Here is a 24,885-nt window from a genome sequence, read left to right as displayed (position 1 = left end):
TCTGATACATCCTCCTTTAGATCTCTGGTCCCATGTCAGGTAAGTGGATCAGGAAAACTGAGAAAACTATATGCAACTGAAGTTAGGTGCTCTATACTAGTGTTTTTTGAACATTGGATCACAGCCCATTGATGGATCATTAACTAAATTTAGTGAATTTTCAGGAATTAACATTATTTCGAATTGACAAATCATACTTGTATACATTTATGGGGTACAATATAATGCTTTGATATATGTGTACAATGTGGAATAATTAAGTCAAACTAACATATCCATCACCTTGCTTACCTATCATTTTTTATGGTGAGGCATTTGAAATTTACTTTGTTATTTTGAAATATACAATGCACTATTATTGACTGTAGTCACCCTGCTGTGCAATAGATCTAAAAAATTATTCCTCTTTTCTGAAACTTTATATCCTTTGATAAAAATTCCCCATTCCTTCCCTCCCCAATCCCTTAGCCTCTGGTAACCATTTTTATACTCTCTACTTCTCTGAGTTCAACTTTTCAGATTTCATATAAAAGTGAGATCATGTGGTATTTGTCTTTCCATGCCTGGCTTATTTCATTTAGAATAATGTTCTCCAGGTTTATCCATGTTGTCACAAATGACAGAATTTCTTTTGTTTTTAAAGTGGAATAGCATTCCATTGTGTATATATACCACATTTTCTTTATCTGTTCATCCATTAATGGACACTTACGTTGATACCATATCTTGGCTATTGTGAACAATGCTGCAGTAAATATGGGAGGGCAGATATCCCTTTGAGATACGGATTTCAATTCCTTGGGGTATATATGCAGAAGTAGGATTAGTGGATCATATGGTAGATCTACTTTTAGTTGTTTGAGAAACCTTCTACCATTTGTCATAATGGCTGTGCTAATTCACATTCCCACCTATAATGTACAAAAGTTCCCTTTTCTTCACATCCTTGCCAATACTTGTTATCTTTCATCATTTTGATAAAAGCTACTCTAACAGGTGAGAGGTGATATCTCATCATGGTCTTAGTTTGCATTTTCCTAATGATTAGTGATGGTGAGCATTTTTGCATGTACCAATTAGCTCTTTGTGTGTATTTTTTTTTTTTTTTCAGTAGGAGTTTCACTCTTGTTGCCCAGGCTGGAGAGCAATGGTGCGATTTCGGCTCACTGCAACCTCTGCCTCCTGGGTTCAAGCGATTTTCCTGCCTCAGCCTCCCAAGTAGCTGGGATTACAGAAGTGTATCACCATGCCTAGCTAATTTTTTTTTTTTTTGTATTTTTAGTAGAGATGGGGTTTCACCATATTGGTCAGGCTGGTCTCAAACTCCTGACCTCAAGCGATCCACCTGCCTTGGCCTCCTAAAGTGCTGGGATTACAGGCGTGAGCCACCGTGCCTGGCCTGCACGTATTCTTTTGAGAAATATCTATTCAGGCTTTTTGCCCATTTTTTAATTGGGCTATTTGTTTTCTTGCAAATGAGTTGTTTTAGTTCCTTATATGTTTTGGATATTAACCCCTTATTAGATGTATGATTTACACATATTTTCTCCCATTACGTTGGTTGTCTCTTCACTCTGTTACTAGTTTCTCTTGCTGTGAAGAAGCTTTTTAGTGTGATTCCATCCCATTTGTCTACTTTTGGTTTTGTTTCCTGTGCTTTTAGGGTTATATACAAAAAATCCTTGCCCAGGCCAATGTTATGGAACTTTTTTGCCTATGTTGTCTTCTGCTAGTTTTACAGCTTCAGGTCTTACATTTAAGTATAATTCATTTTGAGTTGATTTTTGTATATGGTGTGAAATATAATCTAATTTTATTCTTTTTCACCAGTTTTCCCAACACCATTTATTGACGAGAGTGTCCTTTCTGCATTGTGTGTTCTTGGCACCTCTGTTGAAAATCAATTGATCATAGCCATGTGGATTTATTTCTGGGCTTTCTATCCTGTTCCATTGGTTGATGTGTCTGTTTTTATGCCAGTACCATGCTGTTTTGATTACAATTGCTTTAAAGTAGGTTTTGAAATCAGAGAGTGTGATGCCTCAATCTTAGCTCTTTATGCTCAAGATTATTTTGGATATTAGGTGTCTTTTGTACAAATTTAAGGACTGTTTTTTCTTACTTCTGTGAAAAATGGCATTGAAATTTTGATAGAGATTGCACTGAATCTCTAGAAAGCTTTGGTAGTATGTATATTTTCACAATGTTAATTCTTTCAGTCCATAAACATGGGACATTTTTCTATTTATTTGTGTTTTATAAATTTTCTTTCATTAGTGTCTTATAGTTTTCAATATACAAATCTTTTACCTCCTTGATTAAATTTACACTGAAGTATTTTTGTTGTTGTTTTTGATAATGTAAATTGTTGCTATTGTGAATTGTTTTCTTAATTTCCTTTTTAGATAGTTTATTATTAGTATATATAAATGCTACTGATTTTTGTGTACGGATTTTGTATTGTGCAACTTTACTGAATTCATTGATCAGTTCTAATGGTTTTTGTGGTGGAGTCTTTAGGGTTTTCTATATATAGCATCATGTCATCAGCAAATAGAGACAATTTCACTTTTTCCTTTCCTATTAGGATGCCTTTGTTTCTTTCCCTTGCCTAATTGCTCTCGCTAAAACTTCTGGTAGTATGTTGAAAAGAAGTAGTGAGAGTGGGCTTCCTTATCTTGTTGCTGATCTTAGAGGAAAAGCTTTCAACTTTTGACTTTTGAAAATAATGTTAGTTATGGTTTTGTCATATGTGATCTTTATTGTGTTGAGATACATTCCCTCTATCCCTAATCTGTTGAGGGTTTTTTATCATGAATAGTGAATTTTTAAAAAAGTAAATAGAGTAGAAAATATTCATTTCAGAAATTAAGTGTAAGTATTGTTTCATAATTTTTAAAATTAGTTATATACATATATATGTATGTGTGTGCTGGGCCATAATATAAAATGTATGTCTTAATGTAGAATAAAAATGTTTGGCAGCTAATGCTCTATATTGTCTAGCAATTCTTCAATGTGCCCAATGCCTTCCACAGCTATTTAAAAATTTCCCTTCAGTCTTCGACTCTGTTCTCTATTGCCTCCTTCACAACTCTCAGAGAGTTTGCCTTCATTTTGCATTGCAAATAGAGGCTATCAGGTGAAAACTCCCTGGAAAAATTCTCTTTCACCAAGAAATACACATCAATCTGCCCTTGTTCTTCTTCTTTTCTTAATGGGAGAGATGGTACCACTCTCCCATTGAACTGGAGCTCATCCTTTCCTTTTTCTTGGTGATTACTATGGTTTCAATATTTATGTCCCCTTGAAATTGATGTGTTGAAATCCTAACCCCCAAGGTGATGGTATTAGGAGGTGGGGCCTTTGGGGAGTGATTAGATGACAAAGGTGGAGACCTCATACATGGCATTAGTGCCTTTATAAAAGAAGCTTGAGAGGGACCCCTTGCTCTTTCCACCATGTAAGGACACAGCCGGAAGATGGCCATCTCTGAACCAGAGAGTGGGTCCTCACCAGATACTGAGTATCCTGGTATTTTGATCTTGGGCTTCCCAGCCTGCAGAACTGTGAGCAATACATGTATGTTGTTTATAAGCTACTGATCCAAGGTATTTTATTATAGCAGCCATAACAAACTGAGGCAGGAATCCTGTTGCTGCCCTTTTCACAGCCATCCCCTTGAAAGCCTCTGTGGTCTGGTGTCAGCTCCTCCCTTTCACTGAAGCTGATCCTATCCCTTACTAGTGACTTTTACATTTTCTGGTTCTTGCTTTTCCTCTTGGTGATAAGTCCTGTTGACAATTTCGTCCTTGTTCAAATTCTCCCCTCATTTAACTTCTGTGACACCATTTTTCCTCAATTTTTCTCCATCCTCCATGGTCATGCCTTCTCAGTGTTTCTCATGATTTGCTCTTTCTTTGGTTACCCCTTAAAGGTTAGTGTTTTCTCGGGCATTCTGCTTGGATTTCTTCTCGTTCTATGAAGTTTGTGGGGCATGTCATTTAGACCCATAGCTTCAGGCACCATTTGCACACTAATTATTTGTGCCTATACCTCCAACCTAATGTTTAAGAAACATCTCCACTTGAGTTCTCCACGGCGTCCCAAAATATGACTAAAACTGAACTCATTATATTTTTCTCTAAACCTGCTTCTCCTCCAAGGCTTTCCTTTTCAGTTTATGGTACCCTCCACCAATTAAGTTACTTACATAGTTTTTAGCATTCCTCCCTCTTCATGCCCACACCTGAATAATCGCCATTTCCACGTTCCTATCTCTCTTGAATCCATGTCCTCTTTATCCCAGTGCCACTCCCACCCTGGGCTCCCATCTTTTCCTGTTTGCATAATGACAGCATCCTTCTCATTGGTCTCCCTGTTTCTAATCTTACTCCTCTTTAGTTTTTCCTACTCTGCCATTGGAATAATTTTTATTTTTTGAAATTTGTAATAGGATCATACAAACAGACATTAGCATATTTTTGTTGTAAAAATGTTAAACAAAACAGTTGAGCAAGAAATGAAAGTCTCTTTTCTCCAATCCTGCTCTTCTCCAGAGGCAATTAGCATGAACGATTTGGTGTGCATCTTTCCAGTTCTTTTCATATGCATTTACATACACTTATTTCATAAACAAAAATACAGGATTAGATTTTACATAAATGGGATTATACTCTTCACTCAAGTTCACTTTTTCTCTTAATGTGTCATAGCACACTTTCCATATCAATATAAACATATCCACATAATTCAAATGGCTGCATTTTACGTAGCATAGGCTTAATTTTCTTTCTCCTGCTAATGGACATTTAGATTTTTTTCTTTTTTTGGTCGTTGCAGACAATGCTGATATAAAAATCTTTGTACATATATTGTATCAAAATTGAGAGTGTTTTTGTGTTGGGTAGATGCTTAGAAATGGAATTGCTGGGTCAAAGAGCATACGTATTTAAAATTTCAGCAGATACTGCCAAATTGACTGCCAAAAAGCTGTAGTCAATTTGTATTTCCATAAAGACTGTTGTGTGAACTTTTTATACCAACACCAAATATTTAACATTTGCAAATCCAATTGTAAAAATATTCAATTATTGCTTTTATTTGCATTATTTTGATCAACAGCAATATTAAACATCTTTTCACATGTGTAGTGTGAAACAGTTTAGTAAAATTCTTGTTTTATCCTTTGCCTACTTTAAAATTGGTTTGTCTTTTTCTTACTGATTTTTAGGAGCTCTTACAGATACTTTCTCACAGTCTGTTGCCCCTTCCCCCCCTTTTAAAGGTACCTTTTATTATATAAAAGTTATAATTTTAATTTTGTCAAATGGTCAATATATGGCCTCTGGGTTTGATAAAAACTTTCTATTTCAAGATTATATTAAAATTATCTTGTATAGTTTTGATTTTACATTTAGCTATTTAATCTATGTATATTTATTTTTCTGGAACATAGGTTGTAGGGATCTAATTTTGTTTCCAAATGGTCAGCCAATTTTACCAATGCCATTTGATTCACAACAGAAGTTATGAATATGTGTCTATTTCTAGAATCTCTCTTGTCCTCTGTTGTCTATACTACATATTTTAAATATTAAAGCTTTAGCTTTGAAGCCTGGTATGGAAAATGCTGCATGAATGTTCTTTTTCAAATGTATTCTTGTATGTTTTCTCTTCCAGATGAACTTTGTAAAAAGCTTGTAAGTTTCATAAAATAATTACGCTTGCATCTTCATTGAGATTTATTGGATTCATAGATTTATTGGGTAGCTTTACAGTGTTGGGTTTTCCCATTCAGAAACATGGTATATTTCATTTACTTAGGCCTTCTTCAGAATATCCTTCAGCAAATTTTTATATTTTCATTTAGATGAGTTGTATGCATTTCTTGTTAAGATTGTGAGTATTTCCTAGGTTTTGCTGTTTCTGTAAATGGACTTTTTTCTCATTACATTTTCTACTTGGTGATTGCTGGTATATAAGAAATTTATTGATTTTTTGGTTTGATCTTGGATTCAGCCACTTTAGTGTACTTGTACTAATTATGAATATAATATATTAATAATTTTCAGTTTATTAGAATTTCCAACTTGACTATTACATTATCTTCAAATAATGAATGTTTAATTTATTCTCGAGATATTTACCACTTATTTCCTTTTTCTTTCTCTCTCTCTCTCTCTTTTTTTTTTTTTTGCCTTATGAGACAGGCTAGGAAGTTGTGCAAGAATTTTTGTTTGTTTGTTTGTTTGTATCCCAGCATCCTACAGTGCCTTGACCAGTCGATCGATTTTTTTTTGAAATTATCTCTCCTCTATTGTAGGCAGTCATTGAAGAAAGGTAGATCCAGGGGACCCTATTTTCCTATCATGGATGGAAGGGATCTTGGACATTTCTTTCATTACATCTCTTCCATCAGCGGTTCTGCACATTCAAAGGGAAGGCCCATAATCTAAGCCTAGTCAATTGGAGTTACTGTCCTAGGACTTTGGCTCTTGAAGAAAGTAACTCATGTGTAAGCAAGCAAGAAAAACTAGAATTTATTATTTCCAGAAACAAAGTAATTCCATGTCTGCTTTTGAGCCTTTTCTCCAGCCTTCTGGTTGATTTTGTGAGCTTTCTAAAAGCTTTCCAGTAAATCCTCCTTTTGGGGGGATTAAATTAGAACTGATTTCTGTTTTTGCTCATTCAGTATGATATTGGCTGTGGATTTGTCATAAATAGTTCTTATTATTTTGAGATACGTCCCATCAATACCTAATTTATTGAGAGTTTTTAGCATGAAGGGCTGTTGAATTTTGTCAAAGGCCTTTTCTGCATCTATTGAGATAACCATGTGGTTTTTCTCTTTGTTTCTGTTTATATGCTGGATTATGTTTATTGATTTGCGTATGTTGAACCAGCCTTGCATCGCAGGATGAAGCCCACTTAATCATGGTGGATAAGCTTTTTGATGTGCTGCTGGATTCAGTTTTCCCTCTCTCACCACTCTTATTCAACATAGTGTTGGAAGTTCTGGCCAGGGCAGTCAGGCAGGAGAAAGAAATAAAGGGTATTCAATTAGGAAAAGAGGAAGTCAAATTGTCCCTGTTTGCAGATGACATGATTGTATATTTAGAAAACCCCATTTTTTCAGCCCAAAATCTCCTTAGCTGATAAGCAACTTCAGTAAAGTCTCAGGATACAAAATCAATGTGCAAAAATCACAAGCATTCTTATACACCAATAACAGACAAACAGAGAGCCAAATCATGAGTGAACTCCCATTCACAATTGCTTCAAAGAGAATAAAATACCTAGGAATCCAACTTACAAGGGATATGAAGGACCTCTTCAAGGAGAACTATGAACCACTGCTCAATGAAATAAAAGAGGATACAAACAAATGGAAGAACATTTCATGCTCATGGATAGGAAGAATCAATATCGTGAAAATGGCCATACTGCCCAAGGTAATTTATAGATTCAATGCCATCCCCATCAAGCTACCAACGATTTTCGTCACAGAATTGGAAAAAACTACTTTAAAGTTCATATGGAACCAAAAAAGGGCCTGCATCGCCAAGTCAATCCTAAGCCAAAAGAACAAAGTTGGAGGCATCACGCTACTTGACTCCGAACTATACTGCAAGGCTACAGTAACCAAAACAGCATGGTACTGGTAGCAAAACAGAGATATAGACCAATGGAACAGAACAGAGACCTCAGAAATAATACCACACATCTACCACCATCTGATCTTTGACAAACCTGACAAAAACCAGAAACGGGGAAAGGATTCCCTATTTAATACATGGTGCTGGGAAAACTGGCTAGCCATGTGTAGAAAGCTGGAACTGATCCCTTCCTTACACCTTATACAAAAATTAATTCAAGATGGATTAAAGACTTAAATGTTAGACCTAAAACCACAAAAACCCTAGAAGAAAACCTAGGCAATACCATTCAGGACATAGGCATGGGCAAAGACTTCATGTCTAAAACACCAAAAGCAATGGCAACAAAAGCCAAAATTGACAAATGGGATCTAATTAAACTAAAGAGCTTCTACACAGCAAAAGAAACTACCATCAGAGTGAACAGGTAACCTACAGAATGGGAGAAAATTTTTGCAATCTACTCATCTGACAAAGGGCTGATATCCAGAATCTACAAAGAACTCAAACAAATTTACAAGAAAAAAAAACCCATCAAAACGTGGGCAAAGGATATGACCAGACACTTCTCAAAGGAAGAAATTTATGCAGCCAACAGACACGTGAAAAAATGCTTATCATCACTGGCCATCAGAGAAATGCAAATCAAAACCACAATGAGATACCATCTCACACCAGTTAGAATGGAGATCATTAAAAAGTCAGGAAACAACAGGTGCTGGAGAGGATGTGGAGAAATAGGAACACTTTTATACTGTTGGTGGGACTGTAAACTAGTTCAACCATTGTGGAAGACAGTGTGGCGATTCCTCAAGGATCTAGAACTGGAAATACCATTTGACCCAGCCATCCCATTATTGAGTATATACCCAAAGGATTATAAATCATGCTGCTATAAAGACACATGCACACGTATGTTTATTGCGGCACTATTCACAAGAGCAAAGACTTGGAACCAACCCAAATGTCCATCAATGATAGACTGGATTAAGAAAATGCAGCACATATGTACCATGGAATACCATGCAGCCATAAAAAAGGATGAGTTCATGTCCTTTGTAGGGACATGGATGAAACTGGAAACCATCATTCTCAGCAAACTATCACAAGGACAAAAAACCAAACACCACATGTTCTCACTCATAGGTGGGAACTGAACAATGAGAACACTTGGACACAGGAAGGGGAACATCAGACACCGGGGCCTGTCGTGGGGTAGAGGGATAGGGGAGGGATAACATTAGGAGATATGCCTAACGTAAATGACGAGTTAATGGGTGCAGCACACCAACATGACACATGTATACATATGCAACAAACCTGCACATTGTGCACATGTACCCTAGAACTTAAAGTATAATAATAATAAAAAAAGAATTGATTTCTGTTGCTTGCAACCCAAGAACTCTTATTTGATACATTTTCTTTGTCCTGTTCAATTAGAATGCCTCCAATATTTCACCATCCAAAATGATTTATGTGTTTCTGATAGTTATTTAGCTTCTATCCAGGAACAAAATTTTCTTTCCATTCCTACCTCATAAAAAGTTTTTTAAAATGTAGAATGTAATTTTTAGTTCAAAAGGGTTGCTATATTCACAATGCATTTTGAATATTAATTATTGTTAAAATGGGGAAATCCTGATATTCTCCCCTTTGTTAATAAGATTTCTTAATGTTGAATCATCTTTGCATTCCTGCAATAAGCCTTATTTGGTTATGATATATTTTCCCTCCCTCCCTCCCATCTTCCTTTCTCTCTCACTGGGTTGCACTCTGCCACCCAGGCTGGAATGCAGTGATGTGATCCTGGCTTATTGCAGCCTGACCTCCAGGGCTCAAGTGATACTCCCACCTCAGCTTCCTGAGTAGCTGGGACTATAGGCGTATGCTACCATGCTCAGCTAATTTTTTGTATTTTTTGTAGAGATGGGGTTTCACCACGTTTCCCAGGCTGATCTCAAACTCCTGGGCTCAAGCAGTCCACCCACCTCGGCGCCCCAAAGTGCTGGGATTATAGGTATCTCTATTTTCTGAATCATTATGTTTAAAATTTTTATCCCATATATTTAAACAAAAATTGCTTTCAACCTGCCTTTAGAGGAGCAACATTGTCCAATAGAAATTTCTGCAATGATGAAAATGTTCTATATCTCTGACACTGTCTTGTACGGTAACCACTAGCTATATGTGGCTATTGAGTACTTGATGTGTGGCTAATATGAGGGAGAAACTGAAGTTTTACTTTTATTTAATTTTAATTAATGTAAATTAAATAGCTACATGTAGCCACTGACTGCTATTGTATTAATTTTCTTGGGCTGCCATAACAAAATACTGTAGATTGGGTGGCTTAAATAACAGAAATTAATTTTCTCAAAGTTCTGGAGACTGGAAGTCCAAGATCAAGGTGTCGGCAGGTCTGGTTTCTTCTGAAGCCTCTCTTCCTGCCTTGCAGATGCCTCCTTCTCGCTGCGTCCTCACATGGTCTTTCCTCTGTGTGCTTGCATCCCTGGTATCTCCTTGTGAGTCTTAATCTCTTCTTCTAAGGACATCAGTCAGATTAGATCAGGGCTTAACCTAAGGGCCTCGTTTTAACATAATCAGCTCTTTAAAGGTCCTTTCTCCAAATCGGTCACATTCTGAAATGTAAAGAGTTAGGACTTCAGCAGGGAATTTTGTGGGGACACTGTTCATTCCATAACAACCATATTGGACAGCATCACAACATATTGGTCCAGACTTAATCTGTATTTATTGCTTTCTCACCAGATACACTGCTGCTAATGTTAGGACACTTTGATTTTTCTCTTTCCCGTCCTTCATCACCATCTGCCATATTGTAATCATCTGGGATTTTAGTTCCCCATTTTTTCTTGCGTTCTGCATTATCAATTATTGGACTTCACTAGAAATTTTTCACATTTCTTTTTCGTCATTTTTTCTTTTACGCCATACAGTCCTCTTTCTCGAATTCATGTATCTTGTTGCCATAGTAGTGCCCTCCAGTAGTTCTTTCAGAGATGGGCTTGAGGGCTAGGTATAGTATTCTAAGTTCAAAGTAACCTATCTTAATAATTTGAAGACATTTTATACGCTGCTGGTGCCCCACTCAGATCCCTTTTACCACCCTAGGTCATCCATCCTTCAACTGTTGTGAGCATTGGCTCACTCTTGCCCCTCTAAAGAATCGCTCTTTACTCAGTGAGAGCTAACTCATTTGTTAAATTACTCACCTATTTCCCCTAGTGGCAGGCTCCAGCCAATTGCTGGCTGATAGAAGAGTACAAAAGACTTTTCCCTTAGCTTCAACATGGGAACTACCTGGGTGAATGTTCATGCTCTAGGGCTCTCTGTGGGATAGATTGAAGCTAGACACCTGTGGATACCACTTAGTTACTTCCCCTGCCCTATCCCATTTTCCTTATTCCCTCTCTCAGAACACTGCCTTAATAGCCATGTATATCCAAATTCCTGTCTCAGGCTCTACTTCTAGGGAAGATGACTCAAGACAACATTATTTCATTGTCAATTCTATTATTTCATTGACAATTTCTATTGTCCCACGCCCTCATGCTTAGCCCAGGACGCGAAGCCTACTGTGCCTTCAGAAAATGTTCACCAAATGAACAAATAAAGTCATCTTCCTTGGGTAGCATGCTGATCATATTACACTTTATCTCCAATCCTAACTTCTAGTTATGAAATTAAAATTCCTGATTTTGGCTTTAAATCTTATTCCAGTGGTTGTTCATATCAAGCCCATCTGTTTTTGTTTGTATACTTTGATTTTTTTTTACTGCTTTTATGATCTCAAACACAAATTTTTACACCCAAATTACATATGAACAGTAACATACTGCTTGTACATTGTGTCATGTGTCTTATTTCCTTAGCTAAAATACAATTTCTTGGTCTTTATCTTCTCTGTTTTCATTAGGACCTAGCACCTTTCTACTTGCACTGTGCTCAACCAGTAATTGTATAATTTTATATGACAGCTTAATTGAAAGGGATTATATTTGGAAACAAATTTTCTCTTAGAGAATACCTTTTTTCTTTCTTTATTATCCCTGGATCATTAATCCCTGTTTGGAAACTCTATTTCCATAGCAACAGAGTATCGTAAAAGAAAGAGGATGATATAGTATTTACTTTTAACAATGAGAAAGAGAACGATTCTGAGAAGGAAACTTGTAATTGCAAAATTATAAATAAAACGAATGAATCAAGCAGAGGGTAACAGCGCAGAGAAGGATAAATCATTTCTAACAATGTTAGTATTGTTTTACTTCAAGATGATTAAACTAGCCAGCTGGATTAGAGACTCAAACATTAGTAATGTGATAAGCTTCAGAGGCTGAAGGCAAAAAGCATTAGGTCAGTCCCATGGGTCCTTGCTGGCTTCAAAGCAGTGACCTCTATTTGATCAGTGAGGGCAGGGGTACAGAACCTAAGTTCTTTAATGATTTGCAGTATCATCAAGTCCCCAATAAGCCTCTATTTGAAAGTTGCCTGAGGTGACTTTCTCTTTAATTTGCAAAAGTGTTCAATATCCAAATAGTGACAAATTGAATCTGGCCCATAAAGAGGGGAGAAAATAATGTGACATAAAACAAGCTTGTCTTTGGAGATCATAAAGAAAGGGCAGGACAGCCTTCCACAGTTGGAATTCAGTAGGTATTCCTTTAAGCTTTATGTGGTAAGGTTTATGCTTTATGTGGCAAATTTACAGATTTCCATCAAACAGACTTTCTCATCATTGAACATGCTCATCTTTTTTTTTTTGAAGCTGAGAACTTTTGGTTGGAAAAAAGAAGTGTCAAAGGGATGAGACCATGCCTGAAGCTCAAAATTGAACCAGACTTGGGGGTGCAGAGATTCAGAAGAGGAAGCAGTGTGGTTGGGGCACAGGGCATGCCGTGCAGCCTGCTCTGGGCTCCTTGGTTCTTGGCATGCTCCGCTGTGAAATAAAGAGTTTGGGTAGTTAGCGTGATGATCTCTAAAGAGCACTGAGTTCAGCGATTCCACAGTTCTAATAAAACCAAAAGCTATTGTTCTCCATATTGCTAGTTGGAATTTTTCTTAATTTCATTATTCTTCCTGTCAACTATAGTGCTTTGTATATTCTGGATACTAGTCCTTCGCTGATGATGTGAAAATCTTTTCCTGCTCTGTGGCTGCTTTCATTTTCTTATGGTGTCTTTCATGAACAGAAGTTCTTATTTAATGTAGTATAATTTATTAGTCTCTATTGTTACAGTTTCTGCTTTTTATGTCTTGTTTAAGGAATACTTCTCTATCCTGAGGTCATAAATATATTTTCCTTTGTTATTTGTGTGGTGTTATGCATTTTTTCCTTACCACATTTAGATCTTTAATCCATCTGGAATTGATATATATCATGTGATACAGAGGTGCAATTTAATATTTTTCATTTGAATAACTTACTTTCCCATTTATTGAAGACCTACTTGTCTTTTCCTAATTAAACTGCCATACTACCTCTCTTCATTATAAATTGTCTATATATTAGTGTATCCTTTTCTGGACTCTCTCATTTTTTCTATTTGGATATTTCTGTGCAAATACTACATCATCTTTGTATTAGTCCATTTTCACACTGCTGATAAAGATGTACCTGAGACTGGATCATTTATAAAGAAAAAGAGGTTTAATGGATTCACAGTTGCATGTGGCTGGGGAGGCTTTACACTCATGATGGAAGGCAAAAGGCACATCTTACGTGGTGGCAAACAAGAGAGTATGAGAACCAACAGAAAGAGGTTTCCTCTTATAAAACCATCAGATCTCGTGAGGCTTATTCACTACCACCAGAACAGTATGGGGAAAACCGCCCCCATGATTCAATTATCTCCCACCAGTTCCCTCCCACAACACGTGGGAATTGTGGGAGCTACAATTCCAGATGAAATTTGGCTGTGTGAGAACACAGCCAAACCATACCAATCTGACTTGCTATAGTTTCATAATAGGTACACATCTGTTGGAGCAAGCTCTCCTAGTCCTAATTTTTTTAACCATCACAATTGAATGTTAAATATTATCAAATGATATTTTTCAGTACCTACTGAGATGTTCACATTGTTTCTTTTACTCTAATCATATAGTAAATTATACCAATAGATTTTTTTTTTTTGATGGAGTCTTGCTCTGTCACCCACGCTGGAGTGCAGTGGTGCGATCTTGGCTCACTGCAACCTCCGGGTTCAAGTAATTCTTGTGCCTCAGCCTCCTGAGTAGCTGGGACTACAGGTGTATGCCACCATGCCTGGCTAATTTTTCATATATATATATATATAGATAGATACTTTTTTTTTTTTTTTTTAGTAGAGACAGGGTTTTGCCATGTTGCCCAGGCCAGTCTTCAACTCCTGAGCTCAGGCAATCCTCCCGCCTCTGCCTCCCAAAGTGCTAGGATTACAGGCCTGAGCCACTGCAACTGGACCAATTGATTTTTCTAAGGTTAAAATAAATTTTATTCCTGGAATAATCTAACTTTTTCATTGTATCAGTTACTTATTGCGGCAGAATAGACAACCCCAAATCTCAACGTCATGTATATCCGTATTTATTCCCAGGAATCTTGAGTCATCTAGGGGCTGGCTGATCTAGGCTGGGTGGCTTTGTTTCAGGCTGTGGCAGCAGGGGCACCTCAGCCTCTCACTGCATACATGTGGCTGTACTGGGGCAACTGTACTCTGCATGTCCCTCACCCTTCTTGGATCAGGAGACTAGAAAGGGCACGTGCTTCTCATGGCATGGTAAGGCACTATCAGGAAATAAACACTTATCGAATACTATTACCTAATATTCAGACTTTATCTTAATATCACCATTGGCTCTCTAGTAGCCTATATTTCAAAGGAAAAATATTTTTCTGGTTTAGGATCCAATTTAGGACTTGATATTACATTTACTTGTCGTATTTCTTTAGTCTCTTTGACCAGGAACATTTGCTCAGTCTTTCTTTCATGTTCTTAATATTTATGAAGGGTACATGCCGTTTCTTTTTTATATACTTTTCTGTGGATATCTTGTAGATATCCATTTATTTTTTTTAAATACAGTTAAAAAATATATTTCTTCCACTTAGATATCTCAAAATTTCATTTACATTTATTTTTGTAGTTATTAATATTTTTGGATTTATTTCTACCATCTTATCATGGGCTTTTTATTTGTCCTACCTTTTCTGTTTCTTTTTAATTTTTTTCCTTGGATTCTCTTGGACAGAATGTTTGTTTTTCTCATTCTATTTTCCTCTTTTACTAATTTAGAAGCTATATACCTTGTTTCTATTCTTTTAATTGTTATGCTAGACATTTTAGCGTACATATTTGGCTTCTCAAGTGCTAAAGTCAATCATATTGTCACCCTCTTGTCTAGCAATACAATTATCTTAAAACGCGTGAACTCTAATGATTCCATTCCTGAAATGTATTATTTTTGTCATGCATTGTAGGTTTATTTTATTTTTATTTTAATCCCACCAGATAATAATATTATTTTATCTCTGTATTTATTTTAGCTATATATTTATCTCAATGTTTATTTAGTTTTATCTATATACTTACTGTTTTCTTTATTGATCATTTCTTTTTGCATCTTAGATCTTTCATCTGGGATCAATTTCCTTCTGCATAAAATATATTCTTTAGAATTTCTCTTACTGAGTATCTATTTATAGCAGTCTATTAGGATATTTTTGTTTAAATATATCTTTCTTTGTCCCACTTTTTGAAAGATGTTTAAAATAATTAAAAAAAATTTTTTTTCCTCAGCCCTTTGAACATATTGCTCTGCATTCTTCTGGCTTTCATTGTGTCTGTCTTTGTCCTTCAGCTAAAGTTTAGTTGTCTTTTCTCTCTGGCTGTTTTTCAGATATTTCTTTTGTCTTTGTTATTTACAGATTCCCTATGATGTGTTTAGCCATGAGTTTCTTTTTATTATTAAGCTTGGAATTCACTGGCTTCTTCAATCTGTGGAGAAGTGTTCTATTATTTCTGAAAAATTTTCAGTAACCATCAATCGAAATATTATTTCACGTATCCTTTTTCTCTCTTGTCCTTTTAGAGCTCTGGTTTGGCATGTCTTTCGATCTCTGTTTTATAATTTCTATCGTGATCATTCTATGCTGCATTCTGGATGATTTATTTGGATCTATCTTTCGATTTCACATGTCAGCTTTTTCTAATCTGTCTATTGAGTTTTAAGCTTTCTTTATTGTATTTTTAAATTTTTAGATTTATATATTTTTTAAAAAATCTGCTTCATTTCTATGGTGTCTTTCCCTTTCCTTATATTTTAAATCACTTCTAAATTTATTTAGACATAAAGCCTTTTAGATATTTTTAAAAAGATCTGTTCTTTTTTTTTAATTTTTATTTATTTATTTATTTATTTTTTTTTTATACTTTAGGGTTTTAGGGTACATGTGCACAATGTGCAGGTTTGTTACATATGTATCCATGTGCCATGTTGATTTCCTGCACCCATTAACTCATCATTTAGCATTAGGTGTATCTCCTAATGCTGTCCCTCCCCCCTCCCCCACCCCACAACAGTCCCCGGAGTGTGATGTTCCCTTCCTGTGTCCATGAGTTCTCATTGTTCAATTCCCACCTATGAGTGAGAACATGCGGTGTTTGGTTTTTTGTCTTGCGATAGTTTACTGAGAATGATGTTTTCCAGTTTCATCCATGTCCCTACAAAGGACACGAACTCATCATTTTTTATGGCTGCATAGTATTCCATGGTGTATATGTGCCACATTTTCTTAATCCAGTCTATCGTTGTTGGACATTTGGGTTGGTTCCAACTCTTTGCTATTGTGAATAGTGCTGCAATAAACATACGTGTGCATGTGTCTTTATAGCAGCACGATTTATAGTCCTTTGGGTATATACCCAGTAATGGGATGGCTGGGTCAAATGGTATTTCTAGTTCTAGATCCCTGAGGAATCGCCACACTGACTTCCACAATGGTTGAACTAGTTTACAGTCCCACCAACAGTGTAAAAGTGTTCCTATTTCTCCACATCCTCTCCAGCACCTGTTGTTTCCTGATTTTTTAATGATGGCCATTCTAACTGGTGTGAGATGGTATCTCACTGTGGTTTTGATTTGCATTTCTCTGATGGCCAGTGATGATGAGCATTTCTTCATGTGTTTTTTGGCTGCATAAATGTCTTCTTTTGAGAAGTGTCTGTTCATGTCCTTTGCTCACTTTTTGATGGGGTTGTTTGTTTTTTTCTTGTAAGTTTGTTTGAGTTCATTGTAGATTCTGGATATTAGCCCTTTGTCAGATGAGTAGGTTGCAAAAATTTTCTCCCATTCTGTAGGTTGCCTGTTCACTCTGATGGTAGTTTCTTTTGCTGTGCAGAAGCTCTTTAGTTTATTGAGATCCCATTTGTCAATTTTGCCTTTTGTTGCCATTGCTTTTGGTGTTTTAGACATGAAGTCCTTGCCCACGCCTATGTCCTGAATGGTATTGCCTAGGTTTTCTTGTAGGATTTTAATGGTTTTAGGTCTAACATTTAAGTCTTTAATCCATCTTGAATTAATTTTTGTATAAGGTGTAAGGAAGGGATCCAGTTTCAGCTTTCTACATATGGCTAGCCAGTTTTCCCAGCACCATTTATTAAATAGGGAATCCTTTCCCCATTTCTTGTTTTTGTCAGGTTTGTCAAAGATCAGATAGTTGTAGATATGCGGCATCATTTCTGAGGGCTCTGTTCTGTTCCATTGATCTATGTCTCTGTTGTGGTACCAGTACCATGCTGTTTTGGTTACTGTAGCCTTGTAGTATAGTTTAAAGTCAGGTAGCATGATGCCTCCAGCTTTGTTCTTTTGGCTTAGGATTGACTTGGCGATGCGGGCTCTTTTTTGGTTCCATATGAACTTTAAAGTGGTTTTTTCCAATTCTGTGAAGAAAGTCATTGGTAGCTTGATGGGGATGGCATTGAATCTATAAATTACCTTGGGCAGTATGGCCATTTTCACGATATTGATTCTTCCAACCCATGAGCATGGAATGTTCTTCCATTTGTTTGTATCCTCTTTTATTTCATTGAGCAGTGGTTTGTAGTTCTCCTTGAAGAGGTCCTTCACATCCCTTGTAAGTTGGATTCCTAGGTATTTTATTCTCTTTGAAGCAATTGTGAATGGGAGTTCACTCATGATTTGGCTCTCTGTTTGTCTGTTATTGGTGTACAAGAATGCTTGTGATTTTTGTACATTAATTTTGTATCCTGAGACTTTGCTGAAGTTGCTAATCAGCTTAAGGAGGTTTTGGGCTGAGACAATGGGGTTTTCTAGATATACAATCATGTCATCTGCAAACAGGGACAATTTGACTTCCTCTTTTCCTAATTGAATACCCTTTATTTCCTTCTCCTGCCTGATTGCTCTGGCCAGAACTTCCAGCACTATGTTGAATAGGAGCGGTGAGAGAGGGCATCCCTGTCTTGTGCCATAAAAAGATCTGTTCTATTGGCGTTTGTTCTTCATACTGTTTGCTCTGTCTCTCTCTCTCTCTCTCTCTGTCTCTCTCTGTGTGTGTGTGTGTGCTATGGTTTGGCTGTGTCCCCACCCAAATCTAATCTTGAATTGTAGCTCTCACAATTCCCAGGTGTTGTGGGAGGGACCTGAGGGGAGGTAGTTAAATTATGGGAGTGGGTCTTTGCCGTGCTGTTCTCGTGATAGCGAATAAGTCTCACGAGATCTGATGGTTTTATAAAGAGGAGCTCCCCTGCGCATGCTCTCATCTTGCCTGCTGACATTTAGACATCCTTCCTCTTCTGCCATGATTGTGAGGCTTCCCCAGCAATATGGAACTATGAGTCCATTAAACCTCTTTTCTTTATAAATTACCCAGTATCGGGCATGTCTTTATTAGCAACATGAGAACAAATACAGTGTTTACTGTGGCCTCATATTTTTATGAACTTTTTTTGCATGAATTCTTTCAGACTGTGATAAAACTAATACTCCAAAGAGGATTGAATTTGTTTCTGCCAGGAAACCGGAAAACTACCAGCCCAGGACAACTTTAACTGACTTCTTGGCTTGAGATTTCTTGGCCAAGAAGTGTGAATTTGGCATGCAAAACTGCATGAAGACTGACTTTTGGTTAGTAGTTTCAGGGACGAGTCCCTCTCTTTCCACTGCTAAATTTCTAATTAGGCAATCTTGCTTTTGGTGTGTTGGGTGGCAGAATGTTTTCCTACTTCACTTTTATGATGGAGATGTGGCCCTTTGCAGTCTTCGTTTTATAAAGGGGGACCTTGAGTGAATCTTAGGCTTTATTTTCTCTATTCTATAGCTTTATAGAGCTGGAAAGCACAAAGGTGAAGTACATTCAGCTTGAAAAATGGTCCACAAGGCACAAGATGGCTTTATTTCTCTGATTAACTCTTTGGGTCTAATTTCATCAAGTTCCCTTTACTAATTAGCCATGTAGTTAATGTATTAAAATCTTTTTATTGTGTTTTACCCAGTATTTTGATTTGTTTTCCATAGGAGAACCAAGCAGGTACTTTATTCATCATACTGATGGAAATAGAAGTCCAGATACCAATTTGAAATTATACTGGGGAAAACTTTACTAATAACTAGCTAGCAGTTGACAACCAGAATGTGAAATGTCTGATAATGCTTTTGATGGGGTTAGGGCTAGGATTAGTAATAACTGTAGGATTAATAATAACTATAGCAAACACAAATATTGTAAATATGTAAGAAAAAGAGCAAAGCAGTACCCAATCAGTATTTTTTTTGGGGGGGATGGAGTCTCACTCTGTCACCCAAGCTGGAGTACAGTGGAGTGATCTTGGCTCACTGCAACCTCCGCCTCCCAGGTTCAAGCAATTCTCTGCCTCAGCCTCTCAAGTAGCTGGGATTCCAGGCACCCATCAGCATGCCTGGCTAATTTTTGTATTTTTAGTAGAGATGGGGTTTCAGCATCTTGGCCAGGCTGGTCCTGAACTCCTGACCTTGCGATCCACCCTCCTCGGCCTCCCAAAGTGCTGGGATTACAGGTGTGAGCCACTGCGCCCAGCCCCAATCAGTATTTTTTTTAAGAGACAGGGTCTCATTCTGTTGTCCAGGCTGGGGTGCAGTGGCATGATCATAGCTCACTGCAAACCGGAACTCCTGGGCTCAAGAAGTCTTCCCACCTCAGCCTCCCTAGTAGTTAGGACTACAGGTGCACACCACCATGCTCGGTTAATTTTTTTAAAAATTTTTATTTGTAGAAATGGGGTCTTGCTATGTTTCCCAGGCTGGCCTCAAACTCCTGACCTCAAGAACCAACAAGGATTTTAATGAAAACATAAACATTTGTTTGTGCCATTTAATTCATTGTCTGTGTTAATGATTTTGTAATAGAAAGAGCTGGGATTTTGTAGGGGTGGCATTTTTTATTTTCCTGCCTTCCAGTCTTCAAAGATCCTCTAACATCCTTGGCCTGGCAATCAAAGATCTTCAAAATAAGAGCTTATTTTGCTTTATGTTTCCACCACTCCCCTGTAAAGCACTGGTGCCCTGAACTCCAGCCAGAGTTTACCAGCAGTGGATCCTGTCTATGTTCTTTGCTTGGCTACTTCAAAGCCTTTGCATCTGCTGTTCCCTTGACTCAAGATGCTCTTTCTCCTTCTCCCACCAATGCCTTGATTATTTTTTGAAATAACATAGTTTGGGCAAGCAATGTATCTTTTCTTTGCCATCTTTATTTCCTCTTCAAAGTTTATTTAGAAAGCATCCTTTTGAAACCTCACACCAACAAGATGTGATCTCTTTTTTTTGCCACTCAGAGCCTTTTGAACCACCCTTACAATCTTTCCATTCTGCCTTCCATTGTTATTTACCTTTATTTTCTTATTTTCTCTCTTAGAATGTCAGCTTCTTGGATGCAGACCCTTCCTCCTAAGTGTGTTCCCTCCAAATGACAAAACCAGTGCCAAATAAATGTGCTGTAGGAACAAGAAAAGCACCACATATAATTTTTAAAACCCATATATTTATTTATTTTTCAGAAACAGGGTTTTGCTCTCTCACCTAGGCTGGAAGGCAGTGGCATAATCATAGCTCCCTGCAGCCTCAAACTCCTGGGCTCAAGCAATCCTCCCACCCCAGCCTCCCAGGCAGCTGGACTACACATGCATCTACAGGCACTTGGGCTCCTGGGCTCAAACCCTTGGGCTCAAGCAATCTTCCCACCTCAGCCTCCCAGGCAGCTGGACTACAGGTGCATACTACAGGTGCCCGGCTACTTAAATTTTTTTTCTGTAGATATGAGGGTCTTGCTATGTTGTGTAGGCTGATCTTAAACTCCTGGCTTCAAGTGATCCTCTTTCCTCGGCTTCCTAAAGTGTTGGGATTACAGGTGTGAGTCACTGCCCAACCCCATTTGTTGAATTGAATGAAATACACTGGCTTGAATATGGAGCACTCCTTTTTTCAGTGTTAGTGCACGCAAAATTATGTATGGAGATACAATTATTTGGGGAAAAATGTGTGGCTTATATGTAAACAGGATTTAGAAGCCTTGTGCTATGCAGAAGAAAGAGAATCATTATTCAGAAAGTAGATGAAAAAAATAGTTGATTCATTATTTTAACCTTGTGCCTAAGTCTTTGTAAGTGGAGCTAAGTTAAATTTTGCAAGATTATTGTCATGAAAGAGAATTCAAGGAATTCTTCTAGGACAGAGTTACTCATGGGCTACATGCAAAGTTCATAGTTTGAAGTCACCCAAGAGCAGCTTAAATTTAACATGACAATTTCTCAAAATGCTATTTTCTTATGTGAAAACCCCAGACTAAACACAACCAGTTTTGCAAACAGCATGTCTTTTCATTCCTGCTGTCTGTTAAGTCTTTGTGTTTTAAAATGCCTTTGCTTTCATGTGAGACATCACCAGCAGCCTTGTGGCTGGGTGGTAGAATTGCTGCTGCTACATCACAGATTCTGCCTTTTTATACTCTTCTTCAAGTATAAACCACCTTGTAGTAGCACAGCTCTTTTAACTTTTTCAAAGTCTGTTTACATCTTTTATGCTTACACCTCTGTGAAGTAGGAAGCATGGATTTTTCTACCCACCTTGTAGAGATAAGAACAGTGAGCCACACAGTGGTTAAGTGATTGGTTAAAGGCTGCAGCATCCTCCCACTATCCCATGCTGTTTTCCTTCCTAGAGTGAAATGACGTGGGCACACAAGTTCTCCTGCAACAAACACTGAGCAAGGCTATGCGTGGCTGCTTGATTCACTTGTGTGATTGCTCTCTATGGCGTGGACGGAGGGATGCAGGAAAGCTAATTAATTTGTTCAGAGAAAGCTGTGTATGACTTCACGTGTTTTATCTATTCTGTCATTCAAACTCTGTGGACAAGTCAGTTTTCATAATGACTTTAGATCATTGCACTAAGACTTACTTTTTTTCCAAATGATTTGGTGATCTGTTCACTTAATTTATGCCAGATGCTTTCTTACTGTTTAATTGCCACCTGCAAAATAACATTTAGATATGAAGATTTTTGTTTTAAAATTGTTTTGGGCTCTCAAATAAAAAACTTGCAAGACTGGTTAAGTTGCTTTTTGTTCATAGCAAAGTAAACACACCTCTAGCTGAGAAGCAGGGGCTTTTACAAGTCATTTGCTTCACCTAGAATAAAATCTGTGAATTATCCCAATGGTTACGATGATGTGATTAAAAAATTGGGGGAAGAAATAAAGGATAACCTGTTCGCATCTTCTTTCTCTTTTGATAATTTCTATACAAATATCTTAAAAGATGAGATTTTTCATTGTACATTCGGCAGAGCCTTATTCCTTCTATTTTAATCCGAGATTTCCATTTAAATTTTTTATCCAGTTTTCTAGCATGTGTTCACAGTTTTGTCACTTGAATCAATTTCATTCCTCAGGAACTAACATAAACCATAATGTTTTCTATGAATAAGAACTTTAATTCTAAAATCTGTTTTTGACTAATGATTAATTTCTCTTAATCCTTTGATAATTCTTACTGTTTTCCTCCAGACCATGTAAATTTGTTTCCGTTTTTCTCATTATGATGCTCTAAATCAACATGGAAACCAGAATATTCATTTTTCATATAAAGTAGGTCTTACCTTTTTATGTTTCTACTAGCTGTATTCAATTGGTTCACTAAAAATGATTCCTGGCTTTAGTTTTTGCAGAAAGTAACAAGGCAAACTCACTAGCAGGCCAGGAAGGAGCTGGGAGGAGACTCTTTCTCAATAAAGCGGTGCCGGAGGTTGGTAACTAGGTCAGCAAATAGGATCTGGGAGGACTAGGATTGTCAGTGACCTTTTACTAGTTGAGTGGAGGTTGTGTAAATGCAGCCTAGTGTAGTGCAGAAGTGCTGAACTTGGGGACAGACTGAAGTTCTGGGCCTCTTTTTGCTGCTTTCTAGCTCTAGAACCTTGGATAAATTTCCTAATCTATCTGAACTTCACATTCCTAATTCATGAATAGGAATAATAATACTATTTCTCAGAGTCATTTTATGTATCAGTTATCCGGTGCTAAGTAATAAACCATCTCCAAACTTGGTGGCTTAAAACACAATAATTTATTTGCTTACATTTGGACTGGGTTCAGCTGGGTAGTTCTTTTGTTGATCTTTCCTGGGGCCCCTCATATAGACACAGTGATCTGGGGGTTTGACTGGAATTTGATGATCCAAGCTGGCCTTACTCTCATATGGCAGTCAACTGAGACTGTCAGCAGAATACCTCAGTTCTCTATGTGGCTGCTTTTGCAGTGGAGACCAGGTTTCTTACATGACAATGACAATGATTTCAAGAAGGCAAATCCCAGTGTGCAAGTGTTTACCTATCCTCTCCTTGTGTCATATTTGCTGATATCTTCTTAGCCAAAGTAAGTCACCTGGCTGAGCCCAGGGTCAATGAAAGAAGGAACGATGCTGAGGGTAGAGGCTTCGTTTATGTGGAACCATTAGTGTAATAATCTATACACTGTATCAGTCAAATGTGACAATACATGGGAAATTATTTTTGAAGTGTTATATCAGTGTAAATGTTGTATGGTGTGTGTCTGCGTGTGTATGGGTGGTGGCAGTTGGCGAATTGTGATGGGGAGGCATGTACCTGAAAACCTTAATAGACATTGGATTTACAGTCCTGGAAATAATTGTTTAGTTTTACCTCTGGCTGTCATAATTACATTAAACATACTTAACTCAGGTACACTCAGGAGTGTAGCATGCTGGAACCTGGATAACGGGATCAGCTGGGAGGGGAAAAGATGTGAAGTTTGGAGAAATGGACTCAGCTACAGAGAACTGGGAATCAAATGCTCAGCATTTCAAAAATTTACCAAATTAATGGATAAATTGGTCATTCCTCAGATCATAGAGGTTCATTCTAGGTGAGTTAATTTGAAAGTCAGGAGGGTAGAGGTCATGAGAGCTTTTCACACATCCTGACCATGGAGGGAGATTATGGAGATGAGGATCCATCTGAGGCAGAGGAATGGGAACTAGCCCTAGAACCGAGGGGATTAAGGTGAGGACAAGAGGCTTAAGAAGGCAGAGACCAAGACAAGTGCCTATTTCTCTGGACTAGACAAAAATACAGGAAGAGGAGGACAAACAGCATATGAATTTGGGAGTACTGTGCTTAGGGCAGTGTTAGTCAGGTGTGTAGACTTTACCTGTCATGAGTGCCCTTAAAGTTGGTCTTCAAGGAATCTTGGAATGCAGGGTGGGCGGGGGGTGGTGGTTGTGGAAGCTTTGCAACCATCCTGAGCCACTGGGTCCAGGTTTGAAGGCAAGGCTGACAGTGAGGCTGCGGCTATTAAACACGCTAAGTCAGGACGAACCTGAGGACGAGGTGAAAGTGGCAGGCATTAGTGGGCACAGGTAGGGACTTTTAGAAGGCTGACACAAATGCCTGGTAGGATATTGGTTCTCAAACATCAATAAGCACAGGAACTTCTGGTTAAAAATGCCCATACCTGAGCTTACCTCAGAGATTCTGATTTTAGTATATCTTACATGGTACCCAAGAATTTGTGTTTTCAGTAAACAGCTTAGTATTGATGATCTAACCTGTGTCGTCCAATATGGTACACATGTAGTTATTTCAATATAAATTAGCTACAGTTAAATAAACTTAAACAATTAGTTGTCTACTGGTCAAATTTCAAGAGCCTAAT

General features: G+C 37.5%; 1 protein-coding gene and 1 long non-coding RNA gene across 2 annotated transcripts in view; one reads left to right on the top strand and one right to left on the bottom strand.

Annotated features, from left to right (window-relative positions):
* The window catches only part of ZNF800 (zinc finger protein 800), a 258,362-nt gene that overhangs the window by 91,066 nt on the left and 142,411 nt on the right, over positions 1-24,885 (top strand). The window lies entirely within an intron of this gene.
* Positions 11,937-22,896, bottom strand: LOC101176358. Its single transcript, XR_179271.2, has 4 exons — positions 22,815-22,896; positions 22,116-22,187; positions 20,549-20,653; positions 11,937-12,621 (listed from the first exon to the last, which is right to left on the bottom strand). It is a non-coding gene; the product is annotated as an uncharacterized LOC101176358 (long non-coding RNA).

The sequence above is a fragment of the Nomascus leucogenys genome, chromosome 13 (assembly GCF_006542625.1).
Source record: "Nomascus leucogenys isolate Asia chromosome 13, Asia_NLE_v1, whole genome shotgun sequence".
Classification (NCBI taxonomy): domain Eukaryota; kingdom Metazoa; phylum Chordata; class Mammalia; order Primates; family Hylobatidae; genus Nomascus; species Nomascus leucogenys.
The sequence above is the reverse complement of the archived record's forward strand: the minus strand, read 5'-3'. Positions and strand labels throughout refer to the sequence as shown.